General features: G+C 42.0%; 1 protein-coding gene across 3 annotated transcripts in view; it reads left to right on the top strand.

The window, feature by feature from the left end:
* The window catches only part of Ptpra (protein tyrosine phosphatase, receptor type, A), a 109,575-nt gene that overhangs the window by 11,778 nt on the left and 73,149 nt on the right, over nt 1-24,648 (top strand). Inside the window, exon 2 of one of the 3 annotated variants that reach the window (XM_039104340.2) lies at nt 5,411-5,493. The exons of the other annotated variants lie outside the window; for them this stretch is intronic. The gene's annotated coding sequence lies outside the window, so the exon portion shown is untranslated. The remainder of the gene's footprint in view (nt 1-5,410; nt 5,494-24,648) is intronic. 3 annotated transcript variants of the gene reach the window in all.

Below are 24,648 nucleotides of genomic sequence, written 5' to 3' on the forward strand. Positions count from 1 at the left end.
GCTTTTGTAGAGTCCTGAATGTGGCACCCGGTTGTTGTGCTGTGTGCTTGACTGAGCACAGAAACTGCCTTTTTTACCTGTCTGGTTTAACAAAGGGAAATGTAGAAAGGTCCAAGGAGGGAAGAAAGGGAAAGGAATTGGGTGGGTTAGTAAATTAAATCGTCTACAACTGAACAGGCTTCCCCACAAAGTGCATCACCAGCCTCGTGTGTGTTCACCACACACATCCTTGGAAGGACATGGGTATGCCTGTGGCTTCGTGTCGATAAGCAGCAACCTGCTTGTTTTCCCCCATTGAGGTGTTTCCCAGACACCTGCGTCAGTCTCAGGACTGACCTGTTTTCTAATCTCTGTTTTGATGAATGGAACATGGCAGCAGCGACACCAGAATTTAAATGTTGCTGTTGCTATTGGCAATGTGTTGTATCTCTCAGGCGGGCCTGCTTTGGACTATTTCTTATGTCCCTTTGTTCCTCACGTCACTTTGCAGCTAGATATGACCTACACACTATCTCTCTTCCTTCCGTGTTCCAAGTCTTGATAGCATGCTACCTGAAGAGATCATTCTGGCTTCCTGATCTAATCATAGTAATTCATGGTTTAAGTCTAAAGGTCTTTTTTTTTTTTTTTTATCCAGTTTGGTCTTCATTATTATTTTAAGCAGTTTTAGTTAGGTGTTCTAGTTAGTTTCTGTTGCTGTGATAAAACATTCTGGCCAAAACAAAGTTGGAGAGGAAAGGCTTGATTTAGCTTGCACGTTCACAACATAGCCCATTGCTGAGGGAGGCCAGGAAAGTAACTCAGGCGGGAACCTAGTGGCAGGAAGTGAAGCAGAGGCTGTGGAGGAATGCTCCTTCCTGGCTGGCTTTCCACGGCTTGGCCAGCTTGCTTTCTTGGATCACTTGCCCAGGGATGGCACTACCACAGTGGCTGGTCTCTTCCACGTGAGCCATTAGTCAAGAAACTATCTCACAGACATGGCCACAGGCCAGTCTGATGGAGGCAGTTCCTCAATCAAGGTTCCCTCCAGTTTATGTCAGGTGACAAAAACCAGCACATGAGGTATAATGATAAGCATCAAAATATATGTTAATGTGTGCGGTTGGATGAGGTTTGATATGCTAAACTGTGAGGCTGTCACCACAATGATTGTAAAAGTCATCCACCACCTGCAAAATTGTTCTTCAGTTTTATTTTTTGACTTCTATTTCTATAGTAAGAACGTATAACACGAGGTCTGCCCACCTACGTGTGTAAGTGTATCCTACAGTGTTGCTGACTGCAGGGATTATGCTGTACAGAGCTCTCTACAATCACTTGAGAAAAGATGAATTCTTCCTGGAGAAGAAGCATCTTTCACTGTCCGTTAGCACACTATCTCACATACCCCTTCTAGCATAATACAGAAGCAAGACTGAAAGGGTGACTGTAAATGTCTGCAGATGCAGCGAGTGTTGAAAGGGAATTCCTTTTAATTGTTTTAAGACACTGCACACACGGATTTATGAACAAGGAAACAGTATTGGAGTTGTAGAAGTCTGAGCTCAGCATTGGTCTTGTGTTTCTGTCTCTTTTACATTTTTTTTTTTTTTTCAGAGCTGGGGACCGAACCCAGGGCCTTGCACTTGCTAGGCAAGCGCTCTACCACTGAGCTAAATCCCCAACCCCTCTTTTACATTTTATTTATTTTATGCCTAAGAGTATTTTGCTTGCATGGATGTATATGTATCTCACGTGTGCCTGGTTCCCACAGAGCTGAGAAGAGGGCTCGAATCTCCCGGAACTGGAGTTACGGAGGACTGTGAGCCTCTCTGTGGGTGCTGGGAACCAAAGATCTCAGGGAGAGCAAGCAGTGCTAAGCCATCTCTCAAGTACCCTGTGCTTTTTTTGTCAGGTTATTTTATCAGATGGTCTGGTAGTCCACATACTTGTATGATAATCCACACAGCATATCGATTAATGTTGGTCTCGGCCTCAGACTCGAGCTTTCCTGTCTTGGCCTTCTGAGAGCTGGGCTTACAGGCATGTGCCACCTAAGCTCACTTTTCTGTTTGTTTCTTTCTTTTTATATGTGTTTGTTTTATTTTATGTATATGATGATTTATATGTATTTTGCTTTATGCGTTTGACCTGCATGTATGTATGTCTACCATGTGTGTACCTGGAGCCAACAGAAGTCAAAAGAGGGCACCAGATCCTTTGGAACTGTAGTTACTAACTCACCATGTAGGTGCTAGAAACCAAACCCAGGTTCTTTGCCCGAGCAGTGACTGCCCTTACCTCTGCCAAGCCATCTCTTCAGATCCCTAACTTGACTTTTATGATTGTCTTAATGTCAATATTTTGTTAGTTTCTTTCCTTCATATAGTAAATTTCTCTCTTGAGGACAGTGGTATGGGTCTTACTTGTTTTACAGGGTTTCTTTGATTGTTTTTACTTTATCTCAACTCTTCTATGATATTTAGTAAGTATGCATGAGTGGTTTACTCCAATAGAACCATACTGACCCCACCCCCACTCTGGGCACTGTCAGATAAGTGAGCTAGTGTTCTTTTCCTTTTCTTAGGTAAGATTTCTCTCAGTAGCTCAGGCTGGCCTAGCACTCAAGATCTTTGCTGCCTTGGCCTCTGCAGTGCTAGGATTACAGGTATGAGCCATAGCTTGGCTTGAACCAGTCCTCCTAAAGGAATCAGCGTGACCTAACAAGCACGTGACTTCCTGGTCTGTCCAATAGGACAGCTCTTTTGAGAAAGATAACTCTCTGTAGAAAGTTTAAAGTAGTATCCACAGAGTGTGGGTAGATCTTAGCTTGCTACTGAAGGCGACTGTAAAGTTGTCAGCTAACAGTAACCTGGGATGCTGTCTTGGGTTGAGTCCCTGCTCCTTTGGCTCTACTGCTGTGGACCTTTGGTGGCAGGAGAAGCTGCTCGTCTCCTGGCAGCCAGGAAGCAGAGTGAAAGAGAGCGTGAGAGTGTATCTGTCCCAGTGGCTGGCTTCTCTCAGATGGCTCCAAACACCTCTGTGCTGAGTCTCTCCTTGGTTGCTACAATGGCAGTGATCTTGGAAACCCTGTCATAGCTACACCCGAAATTGTGCTTCACTAACTCCCACGTGTCGTGTCTCAGTCTATTCAAATTGATACTCAAGATAAACTGAACCTCTCTCAAATTGCACTGATCTCTTGGTTATATCCTTTGCAGCAAAGACTAAAACTAGAAAACTTGTTACCTCTTACTTGTGCTTTGGGGACCGTTCACTGTTGAGTGCTTAATTGTCATAGTTCTTCAGTCTCTTTCATAGAAGAATAGTTTCTCAGACTTCTTTTCAGTAATTTGACATTTTAAAAGAGATTTAGTTTTATTTTATTTTATTTTTTTTGTATGAATGTTCTGCCTATACATGTGCCTGGTACCCTAAGAGGGCAGAAAAAGGTGTCAGATCTCCTGGAACTGGGGTTATAGACAGCTATGAGCCACCATGAAGTTCTGGGAAGAGCAAGCACTTAGAACCACTGAGCTGTCTTTCCAGTCTCTAACTTGACCCTTTTTGGTTTTGTTTGTTTTGAGATAGTTTCTTTGGCTGTCCTGGAACTCACTCTGTAGACCAGATTGGCCTAAACTCAAAGACCCACCTGCCTCTGCCTCCGAGCTGGGATCAAAGGCGTGCGCCGCCACCACCAACTCTCCTTTGGCTACTACCTTTTTTTTTCTTAAGTCTAATATTTTGCAGAATGTTCCTCATCCCGAGTTGGTTTGATGGTCTTTCACCAATAGATTTGAGGCTTATTTTATGTTTGCTTGTGTGTATATGTATGTATGCCTGTGCATGTTTTATGTTTGCTGTGTGTGTATGTATGTATGCCTCTGCATGTTTTATGTTTGCTTGTGTGTATATGTATGTGTGCCTGTGCATGTTTTATGTTTGCTTGTGTGTATATGTATGTGTGCCTGTGCATGTTTTATGTTTGCTTGTGTGTATATGTATGTGTGCCTGTGCATGTTTTATGTTTGCTTGTGTGTATATGTATGTGTGCCTGTGCATGTTTTATGTTTGCTTGTGTGTATATGTATGTGTGCCTGTGCATGTTTTATATTTGCTTGTGTGTATATGTATGTGTGCCTGTGCATGTTTTATGTTTGCTTGTGTGTATGTATGTGTGCCTGTGCATGTTTTATGTTTGCTTGTGTGTATATGTATGTGTGCCTGTGCATGTTTTATATTTGCTTGTGTGTATATGTATGTGTGCCTGTGCATGTTTTATGTTTGCTGTGTGTATATTATGTGTGCCTGTGCATGTTTGAGTGCAGGTACTCACGGAATCTAGAGAGAGTGTTGGATTTTCCAGGGCTAGACTTAACAGGCATTTGTGAGAATCAAACTCAGGTCCTCTGCAAGAGCAGTGCTTGTTCTTAACTACTGAGCCAACTCTATCCCCTCATGAGATTTAGATTATATATTGTTGGCAGAATGGCACAGACACTGTGTGCTTGTCACTGCACGGTATCAGGAGGCACATGTCCATTGGGCTCAGTTTTATCACGTGGTCAAGATGTTGTCTGGCAAGCCTTTGAAAAGTTAACTGAGAAATATTTCTGTGCTTATTATTTTTTTTTTTTTTTGGTTCTTTTTTTCGGAGCTGGGGACCGAACCCAGGGCCTTGCGCTTCCTAGGTAAGCGCTCTACCACTGAGCTAAATCCCCAGCCTCATTTCTGTGCTTATGAATAAGAAAATGATACTTTGTGGGAGTGACACTGAGGTTATGTAAATTGCCTATTTAGTATCCATTGAGGGGTTGTGACGGAATCCACTATTGCTATGGTGGTAACCAGATGGTAAATTAAAAAACAAATTAGTCATTCTTCATTCATCTGACATTTCCTACAAGGAAAAGCTCTCACTTTGTCTTTTGAATTTGTAAAATTAGCCAACATGGTTTCCTATTTTATTCTATTCCTTTTTGAACTTACTTTGATGATCAGGTTGCCCCAGATTTAGCTGGTCCTAACCCTTTCCAGCTTGTGTCCATTTGTTCATGCATTGGTTTTATTTATTTATTTATTGGCCTAACATGATTTTTTCATTTTCATCTTGTCCTGACTCAACCATTTCTTCAAGGAACTCTAGTTCTTTTTAGAAAATATAGTTAGGCATCAAATCTGATATGTGCGTCTTGCAATTGAGATGTGATTGGTCTCCCTTGTACCCTGAGCCCTGAACTACAGTTGTGTTGTTGTTTATTCTATAGCCTAGGTTGACTTAAACTTGTAACAATCCTCCTGCCTCAGCCTCCAGGTCGGAGTCACCATACCTGACTATGAAATTGTTTTAATTAAATTCCTGGGACCAAATTTATGGAGGTGACTGAGTAACAGCCCAGCTCAACACCATTAAAAGCTTGTTATTGCGTAGTTTTCCAGGATCTGGATGCACACCATGCGGCTGTGCAAGACCAAGTAGGAAATCAGGAGGAAGGCGTGGAGCCAGAGACAGACGTGAGTGGGGACCACTTTTCTATAGTGGCGGGAAGATGTTGGATGTGTATGTATGGGGTGCTGTAATTTGATTTGTACATGCTCTCAAAAACAAGGATAGTATGAACAGAAATAACATTGCCTCTAATTTTGGCATCTGCTTTCAAGGTGCCAAATGATTAATTACAGAATATTAAGATTAGTATGAATAGATATGCATGCTGGGATATATATATGTGCTTATAAATAAACACAAATGCCTGAAAGCCATTTTCCACAAAACACCTCCAGTTCCGTTCCAACCTCATAGTATTGTTTTTCATGTTTCCTCGTGTTCGACTTTGACAGATATGTCTCATCCTTTTCACTACATTGCCACTGAGAGACTGGTTAGTCTCCTGTCTGTGCAGACCTCCCATTGCCCACCCACAGAATGCCCCTCCAGGTTCCGTAAGCCATTCTTTACTTTGCACAGTTAAAATGCAACATTTCTATTACCATTGTTAATTAAATAGCATCGGTGCCCAGACTGCTGAAGCGAGTGATTTGTAGAGGATGGCAGTGCAGCTCAGTTGATAGAGTGCTTGCCTAATACACACAGGCCCGAGGCTTAATTCCCAGCCACACATAAACCAGGTATATGGCACGTTTCTGTAATGTCAGCGCCGGAACTGAGGGATGGAGGTGGGAGTTCAGGGTCATTTCAGTTACACAGGGAATTTAAGGCCAGCCCGAGCTACGTGAGACCCTGTCTCAAAACCAAAAACAGAAGATAATGTGGTCAGAAGCAATTCAAATTTTTAAATTCATCTGACCCTATAGTAGCTGGCTAATGTGTCCCTGAACATTACTCAGTTGGAACTAATCTAGTTTCTTTTTAAGAAACTATAGTCTACGCTTTTCTCACCTACACTTTAAAGGAGCTCTGCATTCATCCTGTCGGTTCTTGGGATGTGGGTGGGTAGCAGAAAGTTACGCACTTACAGTTTTTAGAACAGGGTTCGCTCCAGCAGTAGTTCAAGGAAGCGGCGTTAATCCGGCTTTCAGAAGACCTAGCATGAAAAAGGAAGGAAAGAAGGAAGGAAGGGAGGGAGGGAGGGAGGGAGGGAGGGAGGGAGGGAGGAAGGAAGGAAGGAAGAAAGGAAGGAAGGAAGGAAGGAAGAAAGGAAGGAAGAAAGGAAGGAAGAAAGGAAACCTTGGTGGCTGTACTTTATTTCATTAAAACCTAGAAATACAGGTGAAGTACTTTGGGCATAGTGGCCCCCAACTGTAATCCTGCATCAGTGTACTTCTCTGCTGCTGGGATAAAACCATATTTACAGTTTACCACATCTGCAGGATAGAGTCCATCATCTAAGGAAGTCCAATCAATAGCTCAAAGAGGAACTTGGAGGTGGGAACCGATCCAGAGGCCATGGAGGGTGGGGGGATTACTGATTACTGGCTTGCTCCCCATGACTTGCTCAGCCTGCTTTCCTAACCTAGACCCATCTGCAAAAGAGGGCACTGCCTGCAATGAGATCAGCCCTCCCCTGTCAATCACTAATCAAGAAAGTGCCCCACATAATGTCCACAGGCCAATCTAATGACAGTGCTCCCTCATGGATGTCCCCTCTTCTCAGTTGTCACTTGACAAAAGTAGTGAGCACAGATCTTGGGAAGTATTTTGGGTTTGGGGTTTGTCAAGGCAGGTGCACAGCTCTTGTTTCAAAGGGGGGAAAAGAGAACACTCATTCTGGAACACAGTTTAGGTTGCCCCAAATTCCATGTTCCACATGGAAACAGAGTCAAGTTTTTATAGTAACAGAACAAAGACAGCCTCACATACATTGGTAGAAACATTGAGTACAGCACAGAGGAGATTCTCATCTGTAAGCCTAGATGCTATCTGAAAGCATTCTTAGCCCTTTGGTTGCTAGAAATAGTGTTTTATTAAATTAGTGCACTCTAAAGATTTGTTTGCTTATTTGTTTTATCTGTTAGGATATTAGGTTCAACTTTATTTCTAATTTATAACTTTATGTTAGGTCTGACACAAAGAGGCACAAGGAATAACTATTTTGTAAGTTAACAATAGCCCAAGATAAATTGCAAATAAGCTGTCTGCCTGTAACCTTTCATTCTCTCTGTCACTGTAATTCTGATCAGTCAACCAGCCTTTGCAGACACAGCTTCTATCTTAGCTTGCTTTCTATGGCTGTGATCGAGACCATGACCAAAAGCAACCTGGGGAGGAAAGGTCTTGCAGATTACCGTCCATCATGAAGGGAAGTCAAGGCAGAAACTCAAGGTAGGAACTTGGAGGCAGGAACTGAGGCAGAAACCATAGAGGATGCTACTTAGTAAAAGAGTTGCTGATGCCATAGATGGACAGACAGACAGCAGCATGTCAGGAGTTCTGAGGAGAAATCAAGCCCACATGGTAGGTCCCTTCTCATACATTTTAGAGAAAATACCATGTGATTAATGGGCTATCTGTATTCCATTCTTCCTGTCTTTGGTTCCTGGCAGGCAGGTAGGAAAGGAGTCTGTTAGCCTGGGACCTGTGAGTAGAATCAACTCTTGAGAGTGGGCAGAGCAAGAATTTAGGGAAAACAAGTTAATGGAGGGCTTTACAAAATGGCATGGACCTGGCTACATTCCAGACTTTTGTTTCTTTTAGATAGGTGATGGGGTATTGTGATCGTCATCCTTTCTCTGCCTTAGTGCCCCCTTTGAACACCAAACCCGAAACCTTCCACTTAGCATTTGAGATGTGGCAGCAGGAGGAGCAGGAATTCAAGGTTGCCCTTAGTTATGGAAGAAGCTCAAGGCCAACCTGAAACCTTTTGTCTTTAAAAAAGCAAAACAAACAAACAAAAACCAAGATGAATGCAGCATAGCTTATGTTAGGAAATGTAGGTATTTTAGTGAGTTTATGAATGTTTTGTAACGTGGAGAAATCTTCCACTTTGATATTTCACAGAAGGCCCTTCTAGAACAAACATGCAAGGGTATGCATGGATTTAGGTGCCAGTGGCTGCAAGTATACAGGAGAGGTCCTAAAAAGCTGGCAAGCACTTTCCTCATTTACACAAGATTCAGAAAGCTTGCATTAGTGCAGTTAGCACTGTTCTCTTAAAGACTGAAACTGAAATCATAACCCTGACTCCAAAACTAATGTGGACTTTTCCACTAAGGACCACACAAGTCTTTCAACAACTTTGCTTGGGACAAGATATTTGCTGATGACTGTCATGTGCAGTAGGTATATTCTCTCTCCCTCTCCCTCTCTCTCTCTCTCTCTCTCTCTCTCTCTCTCTCTCTCTCTCTCTCTCTCTCTCTCCCCTCTCTCTCTCATCCCTTTCTTAATTGAGGGAAGCAAAAAGCTGGTTTCCAAGGATACGCATTCTCTTGTGCTGGTTTCAGATTGTTGTAGTCATGGAAACTAGACTAGTAAACTCATTCTTGGCAGCTTCTCTCGTTGATCTGATCTTTTCTTTAAAACACATTACAATTATGATTTAAAATTATGCATTTGGGGAAGGTTAGTGCCTTATGATTCCATTTCATCCCAGAGGGAGATTGGGAATGTTACTGAGTTGGTTTAAGGAAGTCGGTTAAATAGTAACAAATGGCTAAATGAAACATCAGTGATTTAACTGAGGGTGGTTATATGTAATTTAAACAGAAGGACCTGCATGGAAGAAATTAACATTTAATTTTTTATTTATTATGCTTTATTTGTGTGTGCACATGCATGTGTGTAAATGTGCTTTTTCCATCTGTGGTGTGGGAGGGATATGGTATATTTGTGGGGTGTGTGTGTGCATGGTGTGAAGTGGTTTATTTGTATGGGGTGTGTGTGTGTGTGTGTGTGTGTGTGTGTGTGTGTGTGTGTGCGCGTGTGTGTAGGCTGGAGGTTGATACAGGGCATTTCCTTGATTGCTCTTCACTTTAATTAAAAGGCAGGAATTCAGTCACACCCAGAGCTTGCAGATAAAGCCATTCTCCCCTCACCTAGGTAGAAATGGTTACCACGTCTATCTAGAGTTCTCGGAGGCATGTGACAACAAAATGTCTGATAGGAGCTGTTCCAGATGGCCCTGGCTGCACTGCTTGAAGCTAGGGTAGTCCACTGTGATAATTTAGTCACATGTCTATGGAATGTCCAACCTGTCTGCTATTGGTGTGAGGCTAGTCCTAGGGCTATCAGAGTGATGGTTGTGTTGCACAAGGCAGCCAGGGCAGTGACGGGGATCCAGGGACTGCCACTTAGGGAGTCAGGCTGTCCGTTCTCCTCCCATCTTTGCTTATTAATAGGAAAATGAATCTCAGACATGCCTACAATAAGAAGTTAAAAAATTTAACACTAACATTAATAGTGTTTTTTAGCAGTGCTTAATGCTACCCCATGCCCTAGGGAGAGATGAGGTCTTGTGTCCGCCTCACCCTTATGTAAAATCTTTTCAGTAATTGTTGGCGGAACCTGTGGCTATGATGGAGTTTTACTATAGGGACTATATGGCATTGCCTCACATTAAAGGAATTTTACAAGTGTAATTTACTAGTCAGTGTGCTTTGAGATTATCAAAAGGAGGAATATCCAGTTGGATCTGACCCAGTCACATGAACCAAAAGTCAAAATCACAAGAAGTAAAATAATCAGACATGAGAAGGGTTGATGAAAGGAAATTTAGTTCTTGGCTTTGAAGATGGAGGTTACATGTGAAGGATTTCAGACTTTAGGAACTGAGAATGGCCTCAGGCTGAAAAATACAGACATTAGGGACCTTGATCCTACAGGATCCTGCAAGGAACTTAAGTTTTCGTACAGCATTGAGAACTTGAAAGAGTATCCTAAGACAGGGAAGCTAAAAATCTGGCAGACATACTGAGTTTTATCTTTGTGAGAGCCTAGTCATGTTGCACCTGAACTTCTAACATCTAACTAGATGGTTATTAGATAGTGTATAAAATTAATGTTCTATCAAGATGGTAAAGGGCTTCTCTTATTAATTTAATTAAATTTATTTTTATTTGTATGAGTATTTTGACTGCATAGTGTCTGAGGTGGTCAGAAGAAGTCATCAGGTCCTGTAGAACTGGAGTTATCTATTGTTGTGAACAAACTTGTGAGTGCTGGGAACCTAATCCAGGTCCTCTACAAGAACAGCAAGTGCTCTTAGCCTCTGTGACATCCCTCTAGCCCTGTTCTGTTTGTCATAGCATTCTATCAAGTGTGCTGTCAGCTTTTCTGTATCAGAGTAGCACTGGCATTCTCATGCTTATTAACAAACACGTACAAGCACAAATCTCCTGGAAATCTAATTGAGATTGCGCATAATATATAGATCAGTTTGGAGTTACTGCCTTTGTAACAATTTTGAGGGTGTGTGTGTGTGTGTGTGTGTGTGTGTGTGTTGTTTTATTTGAGATGGAATCTCTTGATTGAGCTCAGGCTAGTTTAGAACATAAAATCCTCTTGCCTCGGCCTCCTGAGTACTGGGATTATAACCTGAGCCACCATATGTGGCTTGAGTCTTTTGATCCATGGAGAGATTAGGCCACTGTTTACTTAGGTCCGAGTTCAACAGTGTTACAGTTTTCTGCATGCAGGCTAGCATGTTTATTGTCCAATTTATCCCTAAGTAGTTTTGTTCTAACTACTCACAGTCTGTATGTATACATTGTAATTTTTGATAAACTTATTCTATCAAATTTATTTCTTTAATATTGTAAGGTTTTCTTGAGGTGGTTGTATATGGTGTGTGTGTGTCTGTGTGTCTGTGTGTGTCTGTGTGTGTGGCCAGAAGTTGATTTCAAATGTCATTCTCATTGCTTTCCATCTTTTTGGAGACACTTTATTGAGCCTGAGCCATTTCTGCTAGACTGGCTAAGCAGCAAACCCTCAGAACCACCTTTCTCTGCCCCACCGTATCAGTGCTGGGGTTACAGCCATGTGGTACTGTACGCTTTTGCCTTTGTGTTTGGGATCCAGGCTCAGGGTATCACACTTGTACAACAAGCACATTATTCACTGAGCCCTCTCTGCAGCCTCAATGTAATTCTTTTCCTGTTAGAATGCTGTTTCTTTTTCTCTCCTCGCTGTACTACCTAGAACCTTATAAGACAAGATTGATGGAAGTGATGAGAACGTTTATCCCTGCCTTGTTACTCGTTTTAGGGTAGAGGAGTGTTAATATTACCTTTAAATATAATGTTAGCCTCAAGTTTTTCATAGATTTTCTTTTCATGCCAACATACTGTCATCTCCAAGTTTCTAAGAGGAAAGTTTTGTATTTTAGATTATTTGAACTGTAGGGAGGGAGAGGACAAAGGAACCTTGCATTTTGAACCTAAGTGTTTGTAAGTTTGAATGCTAAGCTATTTTCCTATGTAAGAACTTGCTGTGTAGACCAGGCTGGCTGGGAACTCAGAGGAGCACCTGCCCTCGCTTCCTGAGTGCTTGGATTGAAGATGTGTGCACCTCATCTGGGAATAACTTCTAGGTCCTGGCTTACTTTTTGTTCTGCCAATTGTCGTTTTCTCTATCGCTCTTGTGCTTTCTGAAGTATGTTGGTATTTATCCAGCGTTTCCACATCTTAATGGCCAAATGAGTTTTAATTCATTTTCTAGACTGTAGTATTACCAGCTAGAAAAAAATGAAAGCTATGCACTTTAATGGTTAAATTTCTTTATTAGTGTGCATGTCAGCCTTATGCTGCAAGTATCCATAAAACCATCCTGCTGGCACCTAAGGGTTGAATTTAATATACAGAAATACTGAGTGTCAGTCAAAATATAGAGCTGCATTTTACAAAGTCTTCTATCTTAAATTCTATTTTTAAACAACTCCTGTTAACAAGTAGATACTGAACCAGGTTTTCCTGTCTACTTTCAGAGGAAGCAAAAATTGCAAAAAAAAAAAAAAAATTGTTGAAGAACAAAACCAGTGGTTGCTCTAGTAAGCCAGGAACTTCCTGCGCATGGTTCTGTGAGCTGCGGGGAAGGGCCATTGCATGCCACTTGTAATTTGTCACAGTTTTGTTTTCCGTCTTTGAGAGCTGGAGGCGGAGGGCTGCAAACACATTGCTCCTTCCCATTTGCTTTACTCAAATAACAATTCAAAGCCGTACTAGGTGGGTACTTTGTAACAGTGTAACAGTTGTGGTATATTGGAAGAGAACCTTGACACTTTGCATTCAGCTCCTTTAGGAGTAAGTGCTTTCATGATTTAGTGACCTGCCTGGGTTTAGTCTTTCTGCAGTCTTGTAGTCTATGAGTGACAGCACCGACTGTGGGATTGATTTAATAGTTGAGTTTGGGTCTCTGGATCTGCCACCTGCTGGCTGATTCTGGACAGTTATACTCTGTATACAGTTTCTTCATCTATAAGATCTACAAAAGAACAAGGCTAAGTTGTGTGTGTGTGTGTGTGTGTGTGTGTGTGTGTGTGTGTGCGTGCGTGCGTGCGTGCGTGCGTGCGTGCGTGCGCCTGCACTCAGCGCCATTGTTTGGCAGGATAAGTACTTAGTGATAGTTGCTAAGATTATTACTGCTCTGTTTACTTGATTCCTTTTGATATGTTCTGCTTATCTCTACATGGTAATCAGTTTTTTGGGTTTTTGTTTGGTTTGGTTTGGTTTAGTTTGATTTGGTTTTTCAGAATTTCTCCATGTATCCCTGGCTATCCTGGAATTCAATCTATAGATGGGACTGGCCTCAAACTCAGAGCTCTGCCTGCTTCTACCTCCCCAGCACTGGGGCTAAAGGTGTGCCCAGTGCTAGTAGTCAGCTGCTTTTTTTGGTCTTCTTAAGATTTAACTAAATACCAAAGTTCCAAGCAGCAGAAGCTGTCAAGAAACAGCAGTTAAACAGTTATTAAAGCATTCAGTAATAATGACCATTGTGCTATGTGTGCTTAATAAGGAATACACTCCATTTCTGCCTCGGCCTTTATACATTTTGAATTTTGCTGCTTCTCTGGTAAGGTGGTTCATTTCTATAAGCTCAACCCTTTGGAAGCAGAAACAAGATAGTCTAGACCAGCCTTGGCTGTTTAGTAAGACCCTGCTTCATAAAAATAATTACTGGGTTTTCTCTCCCTTTAAGCCTTACTAGCAAATTCAGTAATAAGTTAAGCTTTAAAAAAATCTTAACATTAAAAATTATTAAAATTAAAGTATGTATTGCACAGCTATGAAGACCCAAGTTTGCCTGCTGCTAGTTTTTACATAGAGGATAAAGAATTGTTTTTTACAGTCTGTGTGCACTTGCCAGTGCCTATGGGGGGCTAGAATATATATGTTCGGGTGGTTGCACAAAACATCATGACCAAGAAGCAAGTTGGGGAGGAAGGGGTTTATTCCTTACACTTCCACATTGCTGTTCATCACCAAAGAAGTCAGGACTGGAACTCACACAGGGTAGGAAGCAGGAGCTGATGCAGAGGCCATGGAGAGATGTTACTTACTGGCTTGCTTCCCTTGGCTTGCTCAGCCTGCTTTCTTATAGAACTCAAGAATGGCACCATCCCCAATAGGCTGGGCCCTCCCCACTTCATCACCAATTAAGAAAATGCCTTATAGCTGGATCTCATGGTGGCATTTCCTCAAGGGAGGCTCCTTTCTCTGTGATAACTCCAAGTGTGTAGTCACCATGCTGTACAATAGTATACCATTTCTTGTGCCTATCACATTGTACCTAACAATTTTCAAATTAGAGATATCTATTGAATCAAGTCACATAGAGTCAGAGAACTATGAAGCTAGTCCTATTTGTGTTTGAGTTACCTTTCAAAGGATGCCATCTAGAATTTTGATAAAACTTCATTGAACATTAGTCAGGGTTCTCTAGAGTCACAGAACTTATGGATAGTCTCTGAGTAGTAAGGGAATTTGTTATGATGACTTACAGTCTGTAGTCCAGCTCCCCAACAATGGTCAGCTGTGAATGGGAGGCCAAGGACGTAGTTAGTAGTTGGTCAGTCCCACAAGGCTAGTAGATCCTGACACATGTGCTGGCAAGGAAATGCAAGCAGGTAAAGAAGAACGAATCTTCTTTCTTCCAATGTCCTGTGTAGATCTCCAGCAGAAGGTATGGCTCAGATTAAAGGTGTGTTCCACTAGGCCTGAATCTGGGACTTGTTTTGTCCCAGGCTGACCTTGAACTCAGAGATTTCCTTGCCTTAGTCTCTTGGAATTCATAGCCACTATGCTTCAAGATCTCCATGTCAAGATCCAGGTCAGAAAGTTGTATCTTCCAGTCTCAAGATCTGAATCACAGGTGAACCTCTATCTGGATTGTATTTAATTCCAGATATAGTCAGGTTGACAGCCAGGAGTAACCATTACACCCGTACATCATACATGCCTGTGGAGGTTAGAGGACTGCCTCAGTGTTATCCTTAGGCACATTCCACTTTTTGTTTGCAACAGGGTCTGTCGTTGGCCTGGAACACTGCCAAGTAGGCCAGGCTAGCAAGCTAGCAAGCTTCAGGCCCCCCTCTGCCTATCTCCGCCTCCCATCTCCCCATCACTGAGATTACAATTGTGTGCCACCAGGCACCCACCTTTTCATGTGGATTCTGGGGAGCAGAACTGTACATGTGTGGGACCACTTAACTCAAAAGGGTGGAGAAGAAAAGTGCTGGCTGGCGGTGACTTGAGAGCAGAATGGGTGGCCAAACCTTTACCAACAGGTCTTCCCCCCGCCCTGGTTTTTGTACTTCTTAATGATTGAAAAAAATCAAAATAAGATTAATGTTTTTGGCATGTAAATTACATGAAATCAAATTTCAGTGTTCATAAGTAGTTTTATTAGAATATAGCTATGCTAAAATGTTATATATAGTTTGCGGCTGCTTTTCTAGTATAACAACAAAACAGAGTAACCGTGACAGAGACTGTTTGGTTTACAAAACCAAACCTTTATACATTACTGATAATTGCAGGCTTCTTGGCGAGATGATGGTTGTAAATTTTTAAAATTAGCAAAAACCAGTGGGTTTCACTGTGGCATTTCGTGTGTGTATATCATGATACTTTGTTTAGTTCATCCCATCCTCCTGCTCTCTCTCCTGCCTTCCAAACAACTCCCCCTGTTGCCAGGCCCTGCATAGTTCACTACCTTCTCTTTCCCTTCCTCCCTTAAGAGCTTTCTTCCCTCTCGTTATCCTTTTTCTAATTAAATCAAACACACATGCATACACATGTGCACAATCTAGTTCTGTCTGTGAGAGAAAATATAGTCATCTTTTATATCTGCCTTATTTCATTTAACATCATAATTTTGATGCCATCAATTTTCCTGAAAATTACATGATTTCATTTTTCTTTATAGCTAAATAAAATTTCACATCAGTGCTTCTCAACCTGTGGGTCTCAACCCCCTTAGTGATCAAATGACCCTTTTCACAGATTAACCTAAGACGAATGTAAGACAGATATTTACATTACGATTCATAACAGTAGCAGAATTACAGTTGTGAAGTAGCAGTGAAAATAATGGCTGCGGTCACTGTAACACGAGGTACTGCATTAAAGTGCCGCAGCATCAGGGAGGTCGAGACCCAGTGCTGTGTGTTGTATTTGAGTGTTCATCTGTTAGAGGGCTTCTAACCTGGTTCCCTTTCCTGGCCACTGTGAGCATGAATGTGCAGTGCCCTGGCGGGTTAGCTTAAGGAGCTAATTTCAGGAGCATAGCAGAGTGGTAGGCCAGGTCACAGGGTCGTTCTGTTTAGTCTTTTGGCAAACCTCCAGACTGATCTCCATAGTTGTAGTGAAAAGTCGTCATTCTCACTAACACTATTAAGAATTCTCTTTGCCAAAATCCTTGCCAACATTCATTGCCCTTTGTTTTCTTGACAATAGCCATTTTAACTGAGGTAAAACAGAATCTGAAAGTAGTTTGGGTCTGCATTTCCCCCGATGACTAAGGATGTTGTCGGGGAGGGTAGCGCACAGAGAGAAGACCAAGAGGGGTCCAGAAGCCAAGACAACCAACAGAACACATGGCAGAAATGGCAGCATTATATAGGAATGGGACACTGAGGGAAGGAGCCCCAGGAGCTGGAGAGGTTTAGGGCAGGGCACAGGGCCAGAAGAGCTGAGAAGAGCCACAGGTACTGAGTGAGCCTGGAGGCAGCAGACACTGTGGTGTGCTAATGGGCACCACAGTCAGCCATTTGTCCCCAGTTCCTTTTGGACCTGATATAGATTGACGTTTGTAGGGCTCACTGATGCCCTTGACCTCTCATGACCTGCAAAACACCTCTGGCATTATGGAAGCTAGCCAGCGGGGAAGAGAATCCCAGCTTAGTTGTGTTTGATGTCTCTATATCTTGGCAACTACAGTGAGTGGTGTCTTCAGCAATAAAGTTTTCCCATCTAGTTTTGCTGGGCCTAGCCATTGTGTGTTTGGGGAGTTTTTACAGTTCTTTATATCCCTTCTTGTGTGTAGTTGGCAATTTCTTTTTCTGCTTGTTGGCTATTTCCCTTGCTGTTCAGGAGCTTTTATATTTAATTTGTTAATTATTGGGATTGTTTCCTGTGCTATTCGAGAGTTCTTTTTAGAAAGTCATCACTTGTAGCTGTATCTGGACATTTTTTGTCTATATTTCTTTCTAGCAGTTTGAAAGTTCTTCACCTTGCATTAAGGCTTTTATCCATTTTAAGTTGTTCTTTGTGAGAGGTGAGAAATATAAATCTAGTTTCATTGCATGTTCTCTCTCTTTCTCTTCCTCACTACTCCCAGCCACATGTATGAATGTACGAATGTATGGTGGTGGTGGTGGTGGTGGTGGTGGTGGTGGTGGTGGTGGTGGTGGTGGTGGTGATTTGATTTGATTTGATTTGATTTGATTTGATTTGATTTGATTTGATTTGTTTTAAGGTAAGGGTTTATGTATCCCAGTCCTTCCTTAAACTCAAAGGACCCTGAACTTCTGGTCGTCCTGCATCCATATCCTGAGTGTTGGGTTATAGGCAAGGATAACACACTTGGTTTTATGTGGCACTCCGGAATCAACCCAGGCTCTCATGCATGCTATCCAAGCAGTCTACCATAGAGCTACATCCTCAACCCAAGTTTCATTCTACATGGGGAATATAGCAGTCCCAGCACCATTTGTTACACGGGCTCCCTTTTTCCAATATATATATATATTCCTGAAACCCTTGTTAAAAATTGATTAGTTATGGGGGTTGGAGAAATGGCTCAACAGTTGAGAACACTGGCTGTTCTTGGCTCAGTGATTAAGAGTACTGATTTTTCCAGAAGACCAGGGTTCAGTTCCTAGCAACCATGCTATGGCTCAACAACCATCTGTGACTCCAGTTCCTGGTGACTCAGTTTCTTCTTCTGGCATCAGGAGCACATGTGGTACGCAGACATCCGGCAGAATACTCATACACATAAAAGTTATTTTTTAAAAAACAATTAGGTGGTTATAGCTGTGTTGATTTATTTCTAGACACTATTCTATTCCACTGGTCTGCGTCTGTTTCCATTCCAGTGTCAGGCTATTTTTGTTTCTATTGCTTGATAATATAATTTGAGATCAGTTGTACTTTCTGCAAAGGGTGTCCTTGACAATGTCGGTCCTTTTGTGCTTCCTTCTATCCCTAGCATTTGGGAGGCTTTTATCTTGAAGAGATGTTGTTGTTGTTGTTGTTGTTGTTGTTGTTGTTGTTGTTGATGTTGTTGAAGCCCATTTTTTTATTGTTTGAGATCATCGTGTGATTTCCCTGTGCTGTATAACACTCATTGGCTCGTATATGCTAATCCAGAATGAATCTAACTTGATTGTGGTATATGATTTTTTAAAAAGCTTTTTTATTAATTTATTTTTTAACTTTATTTTATTTCAGTGTATGAGTGTTTTGTCTTCATATATGTCTGTGCTCCACATGTGTGCAGGGCTGGTGGGAGTCAGAGGAGGGCATCGGATGCCATGGAACTGGAGTTGGGGATTGTTGTGATTCACCATAAGGATACTGGGAGCAGAGCCTGTGTCCTTTACAAGAACAAGTACTTTTGCCTTCTGAAGCATCTCTCCGCACCCTACCCCCATTTCCTAGGTTATTGGTTTTTCAAAGTATGGCCTAGTAATTGTCTATATCCACTGAAATATATAATATGTTTCCTTTTTCTGATCTCTGATTTTATTAATTTCAGTCTCTTCTTTTGATTGATTTGTCTGTGAGGCTGTCTGTCTCTTTAAGTTATTCTATGAACTGTCCTTTTAAAACTCTTTCTGTTGTGGTGTGGTGTGTATGTGCTTGCTGGCATACATCTGCTTCAGTGAGCAGGGCTGCTCAGATGATCGCTCCGGGGTCCAGTCTCCAACCTTCCGTTTTGTTGAGGCCTCGTTTGTCTCTGCTTTGGCTGGTGCACACTCCAGGCTGGCTCATCTGTGGGCTTCTGGGTGATTCTTCTGTGTATGTATGTTCTTTTAATCTCCACCATTAATCCTGCCCTGATCTTTATTATTTCCTACCATGCAGAACATTTTGGGTTTAAATTGTTCTTGTTTTTCTAAGACCTTGTGGCACATCATTAGGTTATTTATTTGCGATCTTTCTGTTGTTTTGTTTTTGAGACAGATTCTCACTTTGTAGCCCTAGGTGGTCTGAAACTTTCTATGTAGACTCAGTTGGCCTTGAACTCACAGAGATCTGCCTGCTTCTGATCCCCATATGCTGGGTTAAATATATGTGCCTGGCTGGTTCTTTTTAAGATAAGCACTCATAACTGTAAATTTCCCTCTTAGGACTGCTTTAGTTCTATCCCAAAATCTGTAGTAAGTTTTGCTTCCATTTTCATTTGACTCTAGGAGTTTTCAGTCTCCTCCCATTTCCTTAATGGCCTGCCTGGTCATACAAGAATGAATTGTTCAGTCTTTATATTTGTATAGTTTTTATAATTTTTCTTCAAATGACTTCTAGTAATATTGATAACTTTTGGGGCAAAACTTTTGTTTGTTTTTGTGAGTTTTTTGTTATTGTTGGTTTGGCGTGGTTTGTTTTTTCTTAAGACAAGTTTCTCTGTGCAGCTCTGGTTGTCCAAGAATTCCTTCTGTAGACCAGGCTGGCCTTGAAATCAGAAATCCTCAGAAAGGCAGCACTGTCCTGTTCCTGGGTGCTGCAGTTAAAGCCGTACAGCGCCAGCGCCCAGCAATATCTTGTTTGAATACATTTTTATTACGTTTGATCCTTAGGGGGTACCTGGGTAGTGCAGAGCTCTAATTAGAATTGCTAGCATTTTGATTTTTAAAAAGCTCTCTATCACTGTGCATATATTTAATACTCAGTGTGTTGTCGGGTTTCCCCAGAAGCAGCTAGTCAGGTGACAGTGGGGACAACAGGTTTGAGTGTGGTGAGTGATCCCATTGCAGTGGACACCTGGCAAAGCCTCTGCCTACCCAGACTCCCTGACAAGGCAGGTAACGGAGTAGAAATTCCATTCCACCGCCTAGTCACTGATGAAGGGCTAACGCTGAAGAAAGGTGTCTGTTAAAGCTGGGCGGCCGTCTAAGGAAGCACACAGTAGAAAGCTCTCACGCTGACCGTCTCCTCACAGCTGACAGTCCGTTCTTCTTGTGTGCAGGAGAGGTATACTCATGTGGACACACATACTGTGCATGTCACACAAGGTGCACAAGGCCAGCCTTGGATGTCATGTCAGGAGCCATCATTTCAGGAGCCATCATTTCAGGAGCCATCATTTCAGGAGCCATCTGCCCTTTTTTGTTTTTTTTTTCTTTGTTTGTTTGTTTGTTTGTTTGTTTGTTTGTTTCCCGAGACAAGGTCTCTTGTTGACCCTGGAGCTCACTTAATAGGCAAGGCCGGCTGGCTTGTGTGTCCTAGAGATCCACCTGTGTCCAGCTCTCCAGCACTGGGAATACAAATAAGTCACCACATTTGGCTTTTCTGTGTGGACTCTGGGGAATCTAAGTCCAGGCTTACACTACGAGCCGAGCTATCCTTTAGCACAGCTCTTTTTTTTTTTTTTTTTAAAATACGTGCATAACTTGTTTCACCTACTGAATCTATTCCCTAGGTTTCTACTTTTTCCATGAACATCATTGTATAAGGGTTTGTGGGCTGGTTTGTTTGGGGTTTTGTTTTGTTTTATTTTGGTTGTTATTTTGAGACAGGGTTTTTCTGTGTAATAGCCTAGGCCTGACTGTGTTGGACTTGATTTGTAGACTTTGTAGACCAGGCAAGCCTTGAACTCACAGAGATCCACCTGCCTCTACCTCCCAAGTGCTGAGAATTATGTAAACTTTTAAACAGGATAGGATTACTTTATTTTAATAGATTCTCAGAGGTAAAATAGACTGAGGAATGTGGCGGATTCTGAGGCCTTTCATGTGGGAAGGGTGGTTATTTGTAGTGTTCGTGTCAGTAAAAGGATAAGCACTGTGGCATCAGGACCTCAGCAAGCTTTGCTGCTGTTGTTTTAAATGCTGAGACAGGGTCTCTGGCTCAGGCCTGCCTTAACTCCTGTGTAGCCAAGGATGACCATCAACTTTTGATCATTTTGCCTCTATCTCCCAAGACTTAGGATTCTAGGTGTGAGTCACCACACTGAGATACTGGAGCCTCGTAATGAACCAGATTATATCCCTAGCCCCCTCAGCAGCCTTGGGTCGCTGGTCACATATGGTATTTAGTAGTTTGTAAATTAAATGAATATTAATTCAGTTCTCTGTCCAAAGGGGTAGGGAAGATAATGGTAAGAACGAAGGCTTCAGAATCAGATTCAGCAAATTCAGACTTTTATCTTTGTAGTTTTCTTATTTATGACTGTGGGCAAGTGTCTGGGTGTGAGCTGTTTCCCTAAATTATAGAAGTAATACTTACCCCTTTACAGTGAGGACTGTGACGTTAAACAGGGTGGAGCATATGAGAGCGCTTAACATACGGTTAGAGAGTTCTTAAGTGAAGCAGTTGTTTGTGTCCTTGTTCATCTTTTTGTTTGCCTTTTCATCTGAGACAAGATAGTGCTACATAGGAATGCCAGGCTGACCACAGATTGGTGATCCTCCTGCCTCAAGCCTTCCAAGTGCTGGCATTACAGGTATATTACAGGTATGTACCACCACACCTGAATACCTATTATTTTATTAGATACTTATTTGGTTACTTTTGTTGCCCATGAGTTGAGAGAGAACATTTTTATGTATGTATGTATGTATGTATGTATGTATGTATGTATGTATGTATGTATGTATGTCCATCCATCTATCTTTTACATCCTAACTGCAGTTTCCTCCTTCTCTTCTCCTTCCAGTTCCTCCCATTAGTACTGAGCTTACAGAGATGCATAGACTTAGCCTGGATCACGTAGTCTGAGAACGAGATTTCCCACTAGTGCAGGACTGAACAGCCTTCACATCACAGGCATTTCAAGGCTGGAGAATTCTTTGTTGTAGGAGACTGTCCTGTGATTTATAAGATGTTTAGCAGCACCCCAGGCCTTGACCCCTGTGTGTCCATGACACAGTCCTCATGACTTCATTTATGGTGATCAAAACCAACTTTCCACCGTGCCCAGTATCACTGGGAGACAGTGTGTAATGCTGTGAAACAGCTCTGCAGCGACACAGTCCAAGCTTCCATACCAGCAAGCAGTGCCAAAAGCCTACTTGGAAAAGCCTAATTTCTTGTGAATTCAGTTCTTCTGAGCTCCTTAGTGCTCCGAGCTGTTCAGATGGTAGTGTGTTCTATAGTTCCTGGAATTGTAAGCATACCTCTATGAGATCATTTATAAGGGTGCTGCCCAAACCCAGAAATGTGCCAGTATTTAAATAAGGTTATCTTATGTCTCTCATACCCCTCTTTGGTGGCAGTTGGCACAACTTGGGAGAGAGGATTAGAACTAATACCTAAACATGGGGTACATGTGTCTGTCCAACTAATTAAGCTCAGTCCTTTTGTGCATATATCTAGACATGGAACTGTGGATCATACAGAAGCTCTGTAATCCACTGATGTTTTTGAGGGACTACCATGCTGTTTTCCATAGTGTCTGAGCTATCTTACGTCTTCCCAGCTGCAATGTTAATGATTTTTTTTTAATTTTTTTTAAGGTTTATGGCTGTTCCTCCTGCATATATGTCTCCCCATCATATGCCTGTAGTGTCCACAGAGGCCAGAAGGTGGCATTGGATCTCCCAGAACTAGAGTTACAGATGGTTGTGAGCCACCAAGTGAGTGCTGGGAACTAAACTCAAGCCACCTGGGAGAGTAGCAAGTGCTTTTAGCCACCATGCCACCTCTCCAGCACTGCAGTGCTGGTGTAATAGTCTCCACAATTCTAGATTGTCTATGTGTAGACTGCTGGGCTTTTTAATGTCTCCGTCCTTCTCTCCCTCCTCTTCTTTGCTTTTATTATTTTATTGAAAATAGATTTTTTTTAAATGCAATATATTCTGATTATGGTTTCTCGTCCCCTAATTCCATTCCAAATCCACACTCTTTCTCTTATTGGAAAGCAAACAGGCATCTAAATAATAAAAATAAAAACACAGGGAAAAAGGAGCCAAAGAAAAACAGCATAAAAACACATAAAGGCACAGGGACACATATACTATCTATCTATCTATCTATCTATCTATCTATCTATCTATCTATCTATCTATCTATATATATATATATATATATCAAGGATCTATAAGGTTAGGGATGGGGAAAGCCCTGACAAAACATTGTGAGACTTCAAACAGGCTGTTGAATTCATTTTTTGTTGGTCACCTACTGATGGCATGGAGCCTGCCCTTAAGAGTGGTTTGTATCCCCAATGAGACCCTCGTTGGAGAAAACTAATTTTTCATTTGTGAGTAGTCTACAGTTTGACATAGTGTTGGAGTTAGGGATGGGTACTTGTGTCTAACTCTCCTCTAAGTGCTGGGAGCCTGGTGCAGATCTATGCAGCCTTGTTTGCTCAGTGTCCTGTATCCCCTCTAGCTCTGACACTTGGTCTGCTTCTTCTCCCACAAGGTTCCCTGTGCCCTTAGGAGAGACATTTGGAGGGGATATCCCATTTAGAGCTGAGCGTTCCAAGCTCACTTGCTCTCTGCACGTTGTGTGGCTGTGGGTCTCAGTATTTATCTGAGCAAGGCACAGATCTCTGAGTACTGCAGAATGTCACTAGAAGTCATTTTATTGCCATGTTCCTTTAGTAATATTTGGCTTTCCCTTAGTTTCCTGGCCTGTCTAGTCTGAGGGTTTTGTCCAGAGCAGTGTCCAGGATAAGCTCCATCCTACGGAGAAGGCCTTAAACCCAAGCAGATACTTTTCGATTGCTTCTGCGAGCTGTGTGCCACCTTTGCACTAGCACACCTTACAGTCAGTTCACCTTTGTTGATGTTTCCCTTTCTCCCTTGGTTATTTGCAGAGTACTTTCTAGTACCATGAACATTAGTACATAGGGTGAAGGCTCAAGGAAGGCAAAGCTCAACTTCTCCATGTTCAGTGAGTTGTGTAGGTGCTGTCTTCAACAGTAGGCCTTACAGTTTGTGGAGAGTAACCAGTGCCTTGGCAACAACCTGGGTTGTTTGGGGTTCCCTTTTGACCAACAACTCAGTAGGATATAGCCCATTCCCAGAAACTTCATTTGATGATGGGAGTTGTCCAATTGGGTCTATGTTACCCCACTATTTGGCAGTTTCGTTTAGATCACTTTCATATATGTTTATATTGTAGGAGGTGTCTACTGGATTAGGTTTAAGTACAGCCCCTCAAATGTCTGCCATAGTGTCTTTATCACCCCCCACTTCCTTCCCTTTCTCCATTTGATCCTCTGTTCATCCTCCTACCCCATCCATCTATAACTGTCCCCTTCCTAAGGAAATGGATTACACACACTCCTAGTCCCTTACTCTATGTCTAACCTATGCAGTTATACAGATTATAGCTTGCTTATCAAAGACGTAACAGCTAACACGCACATGGAAGTGAATGCATACTGTATTTGTCTTTCTGGACCTGGGTTATCTCACTCAGAATGACTTTCCCTGGACCACCCATTTAGTTTACCTGTGAATTTAATGATTTTGTTTTTTAACAACTGAAATATTCCATTGTGTAAATGTACCCCATTTCCCCATATCCATTCATTACAGACATCTAGGCTGTTTTCAGTGTCTGGCGATTATGAGTAAGGAAGCAGTGAGTGTGATTGAATCT

Source organism: Rattus norvegicus, chromosome 3 (assembly GCF_036323735.1).
Source record: "Rattus norvegicus strain BN/NHsdMcwi chromosome 3, GRCr8, whole genome shotgun sequence".
NCBI classification, from domain to species: domain Eukaryota; kingdom Metazoa; phylum Chordata; class Mammalia; order Rodentia; family Muridae; genus Rattus; species Rattus norvegicus.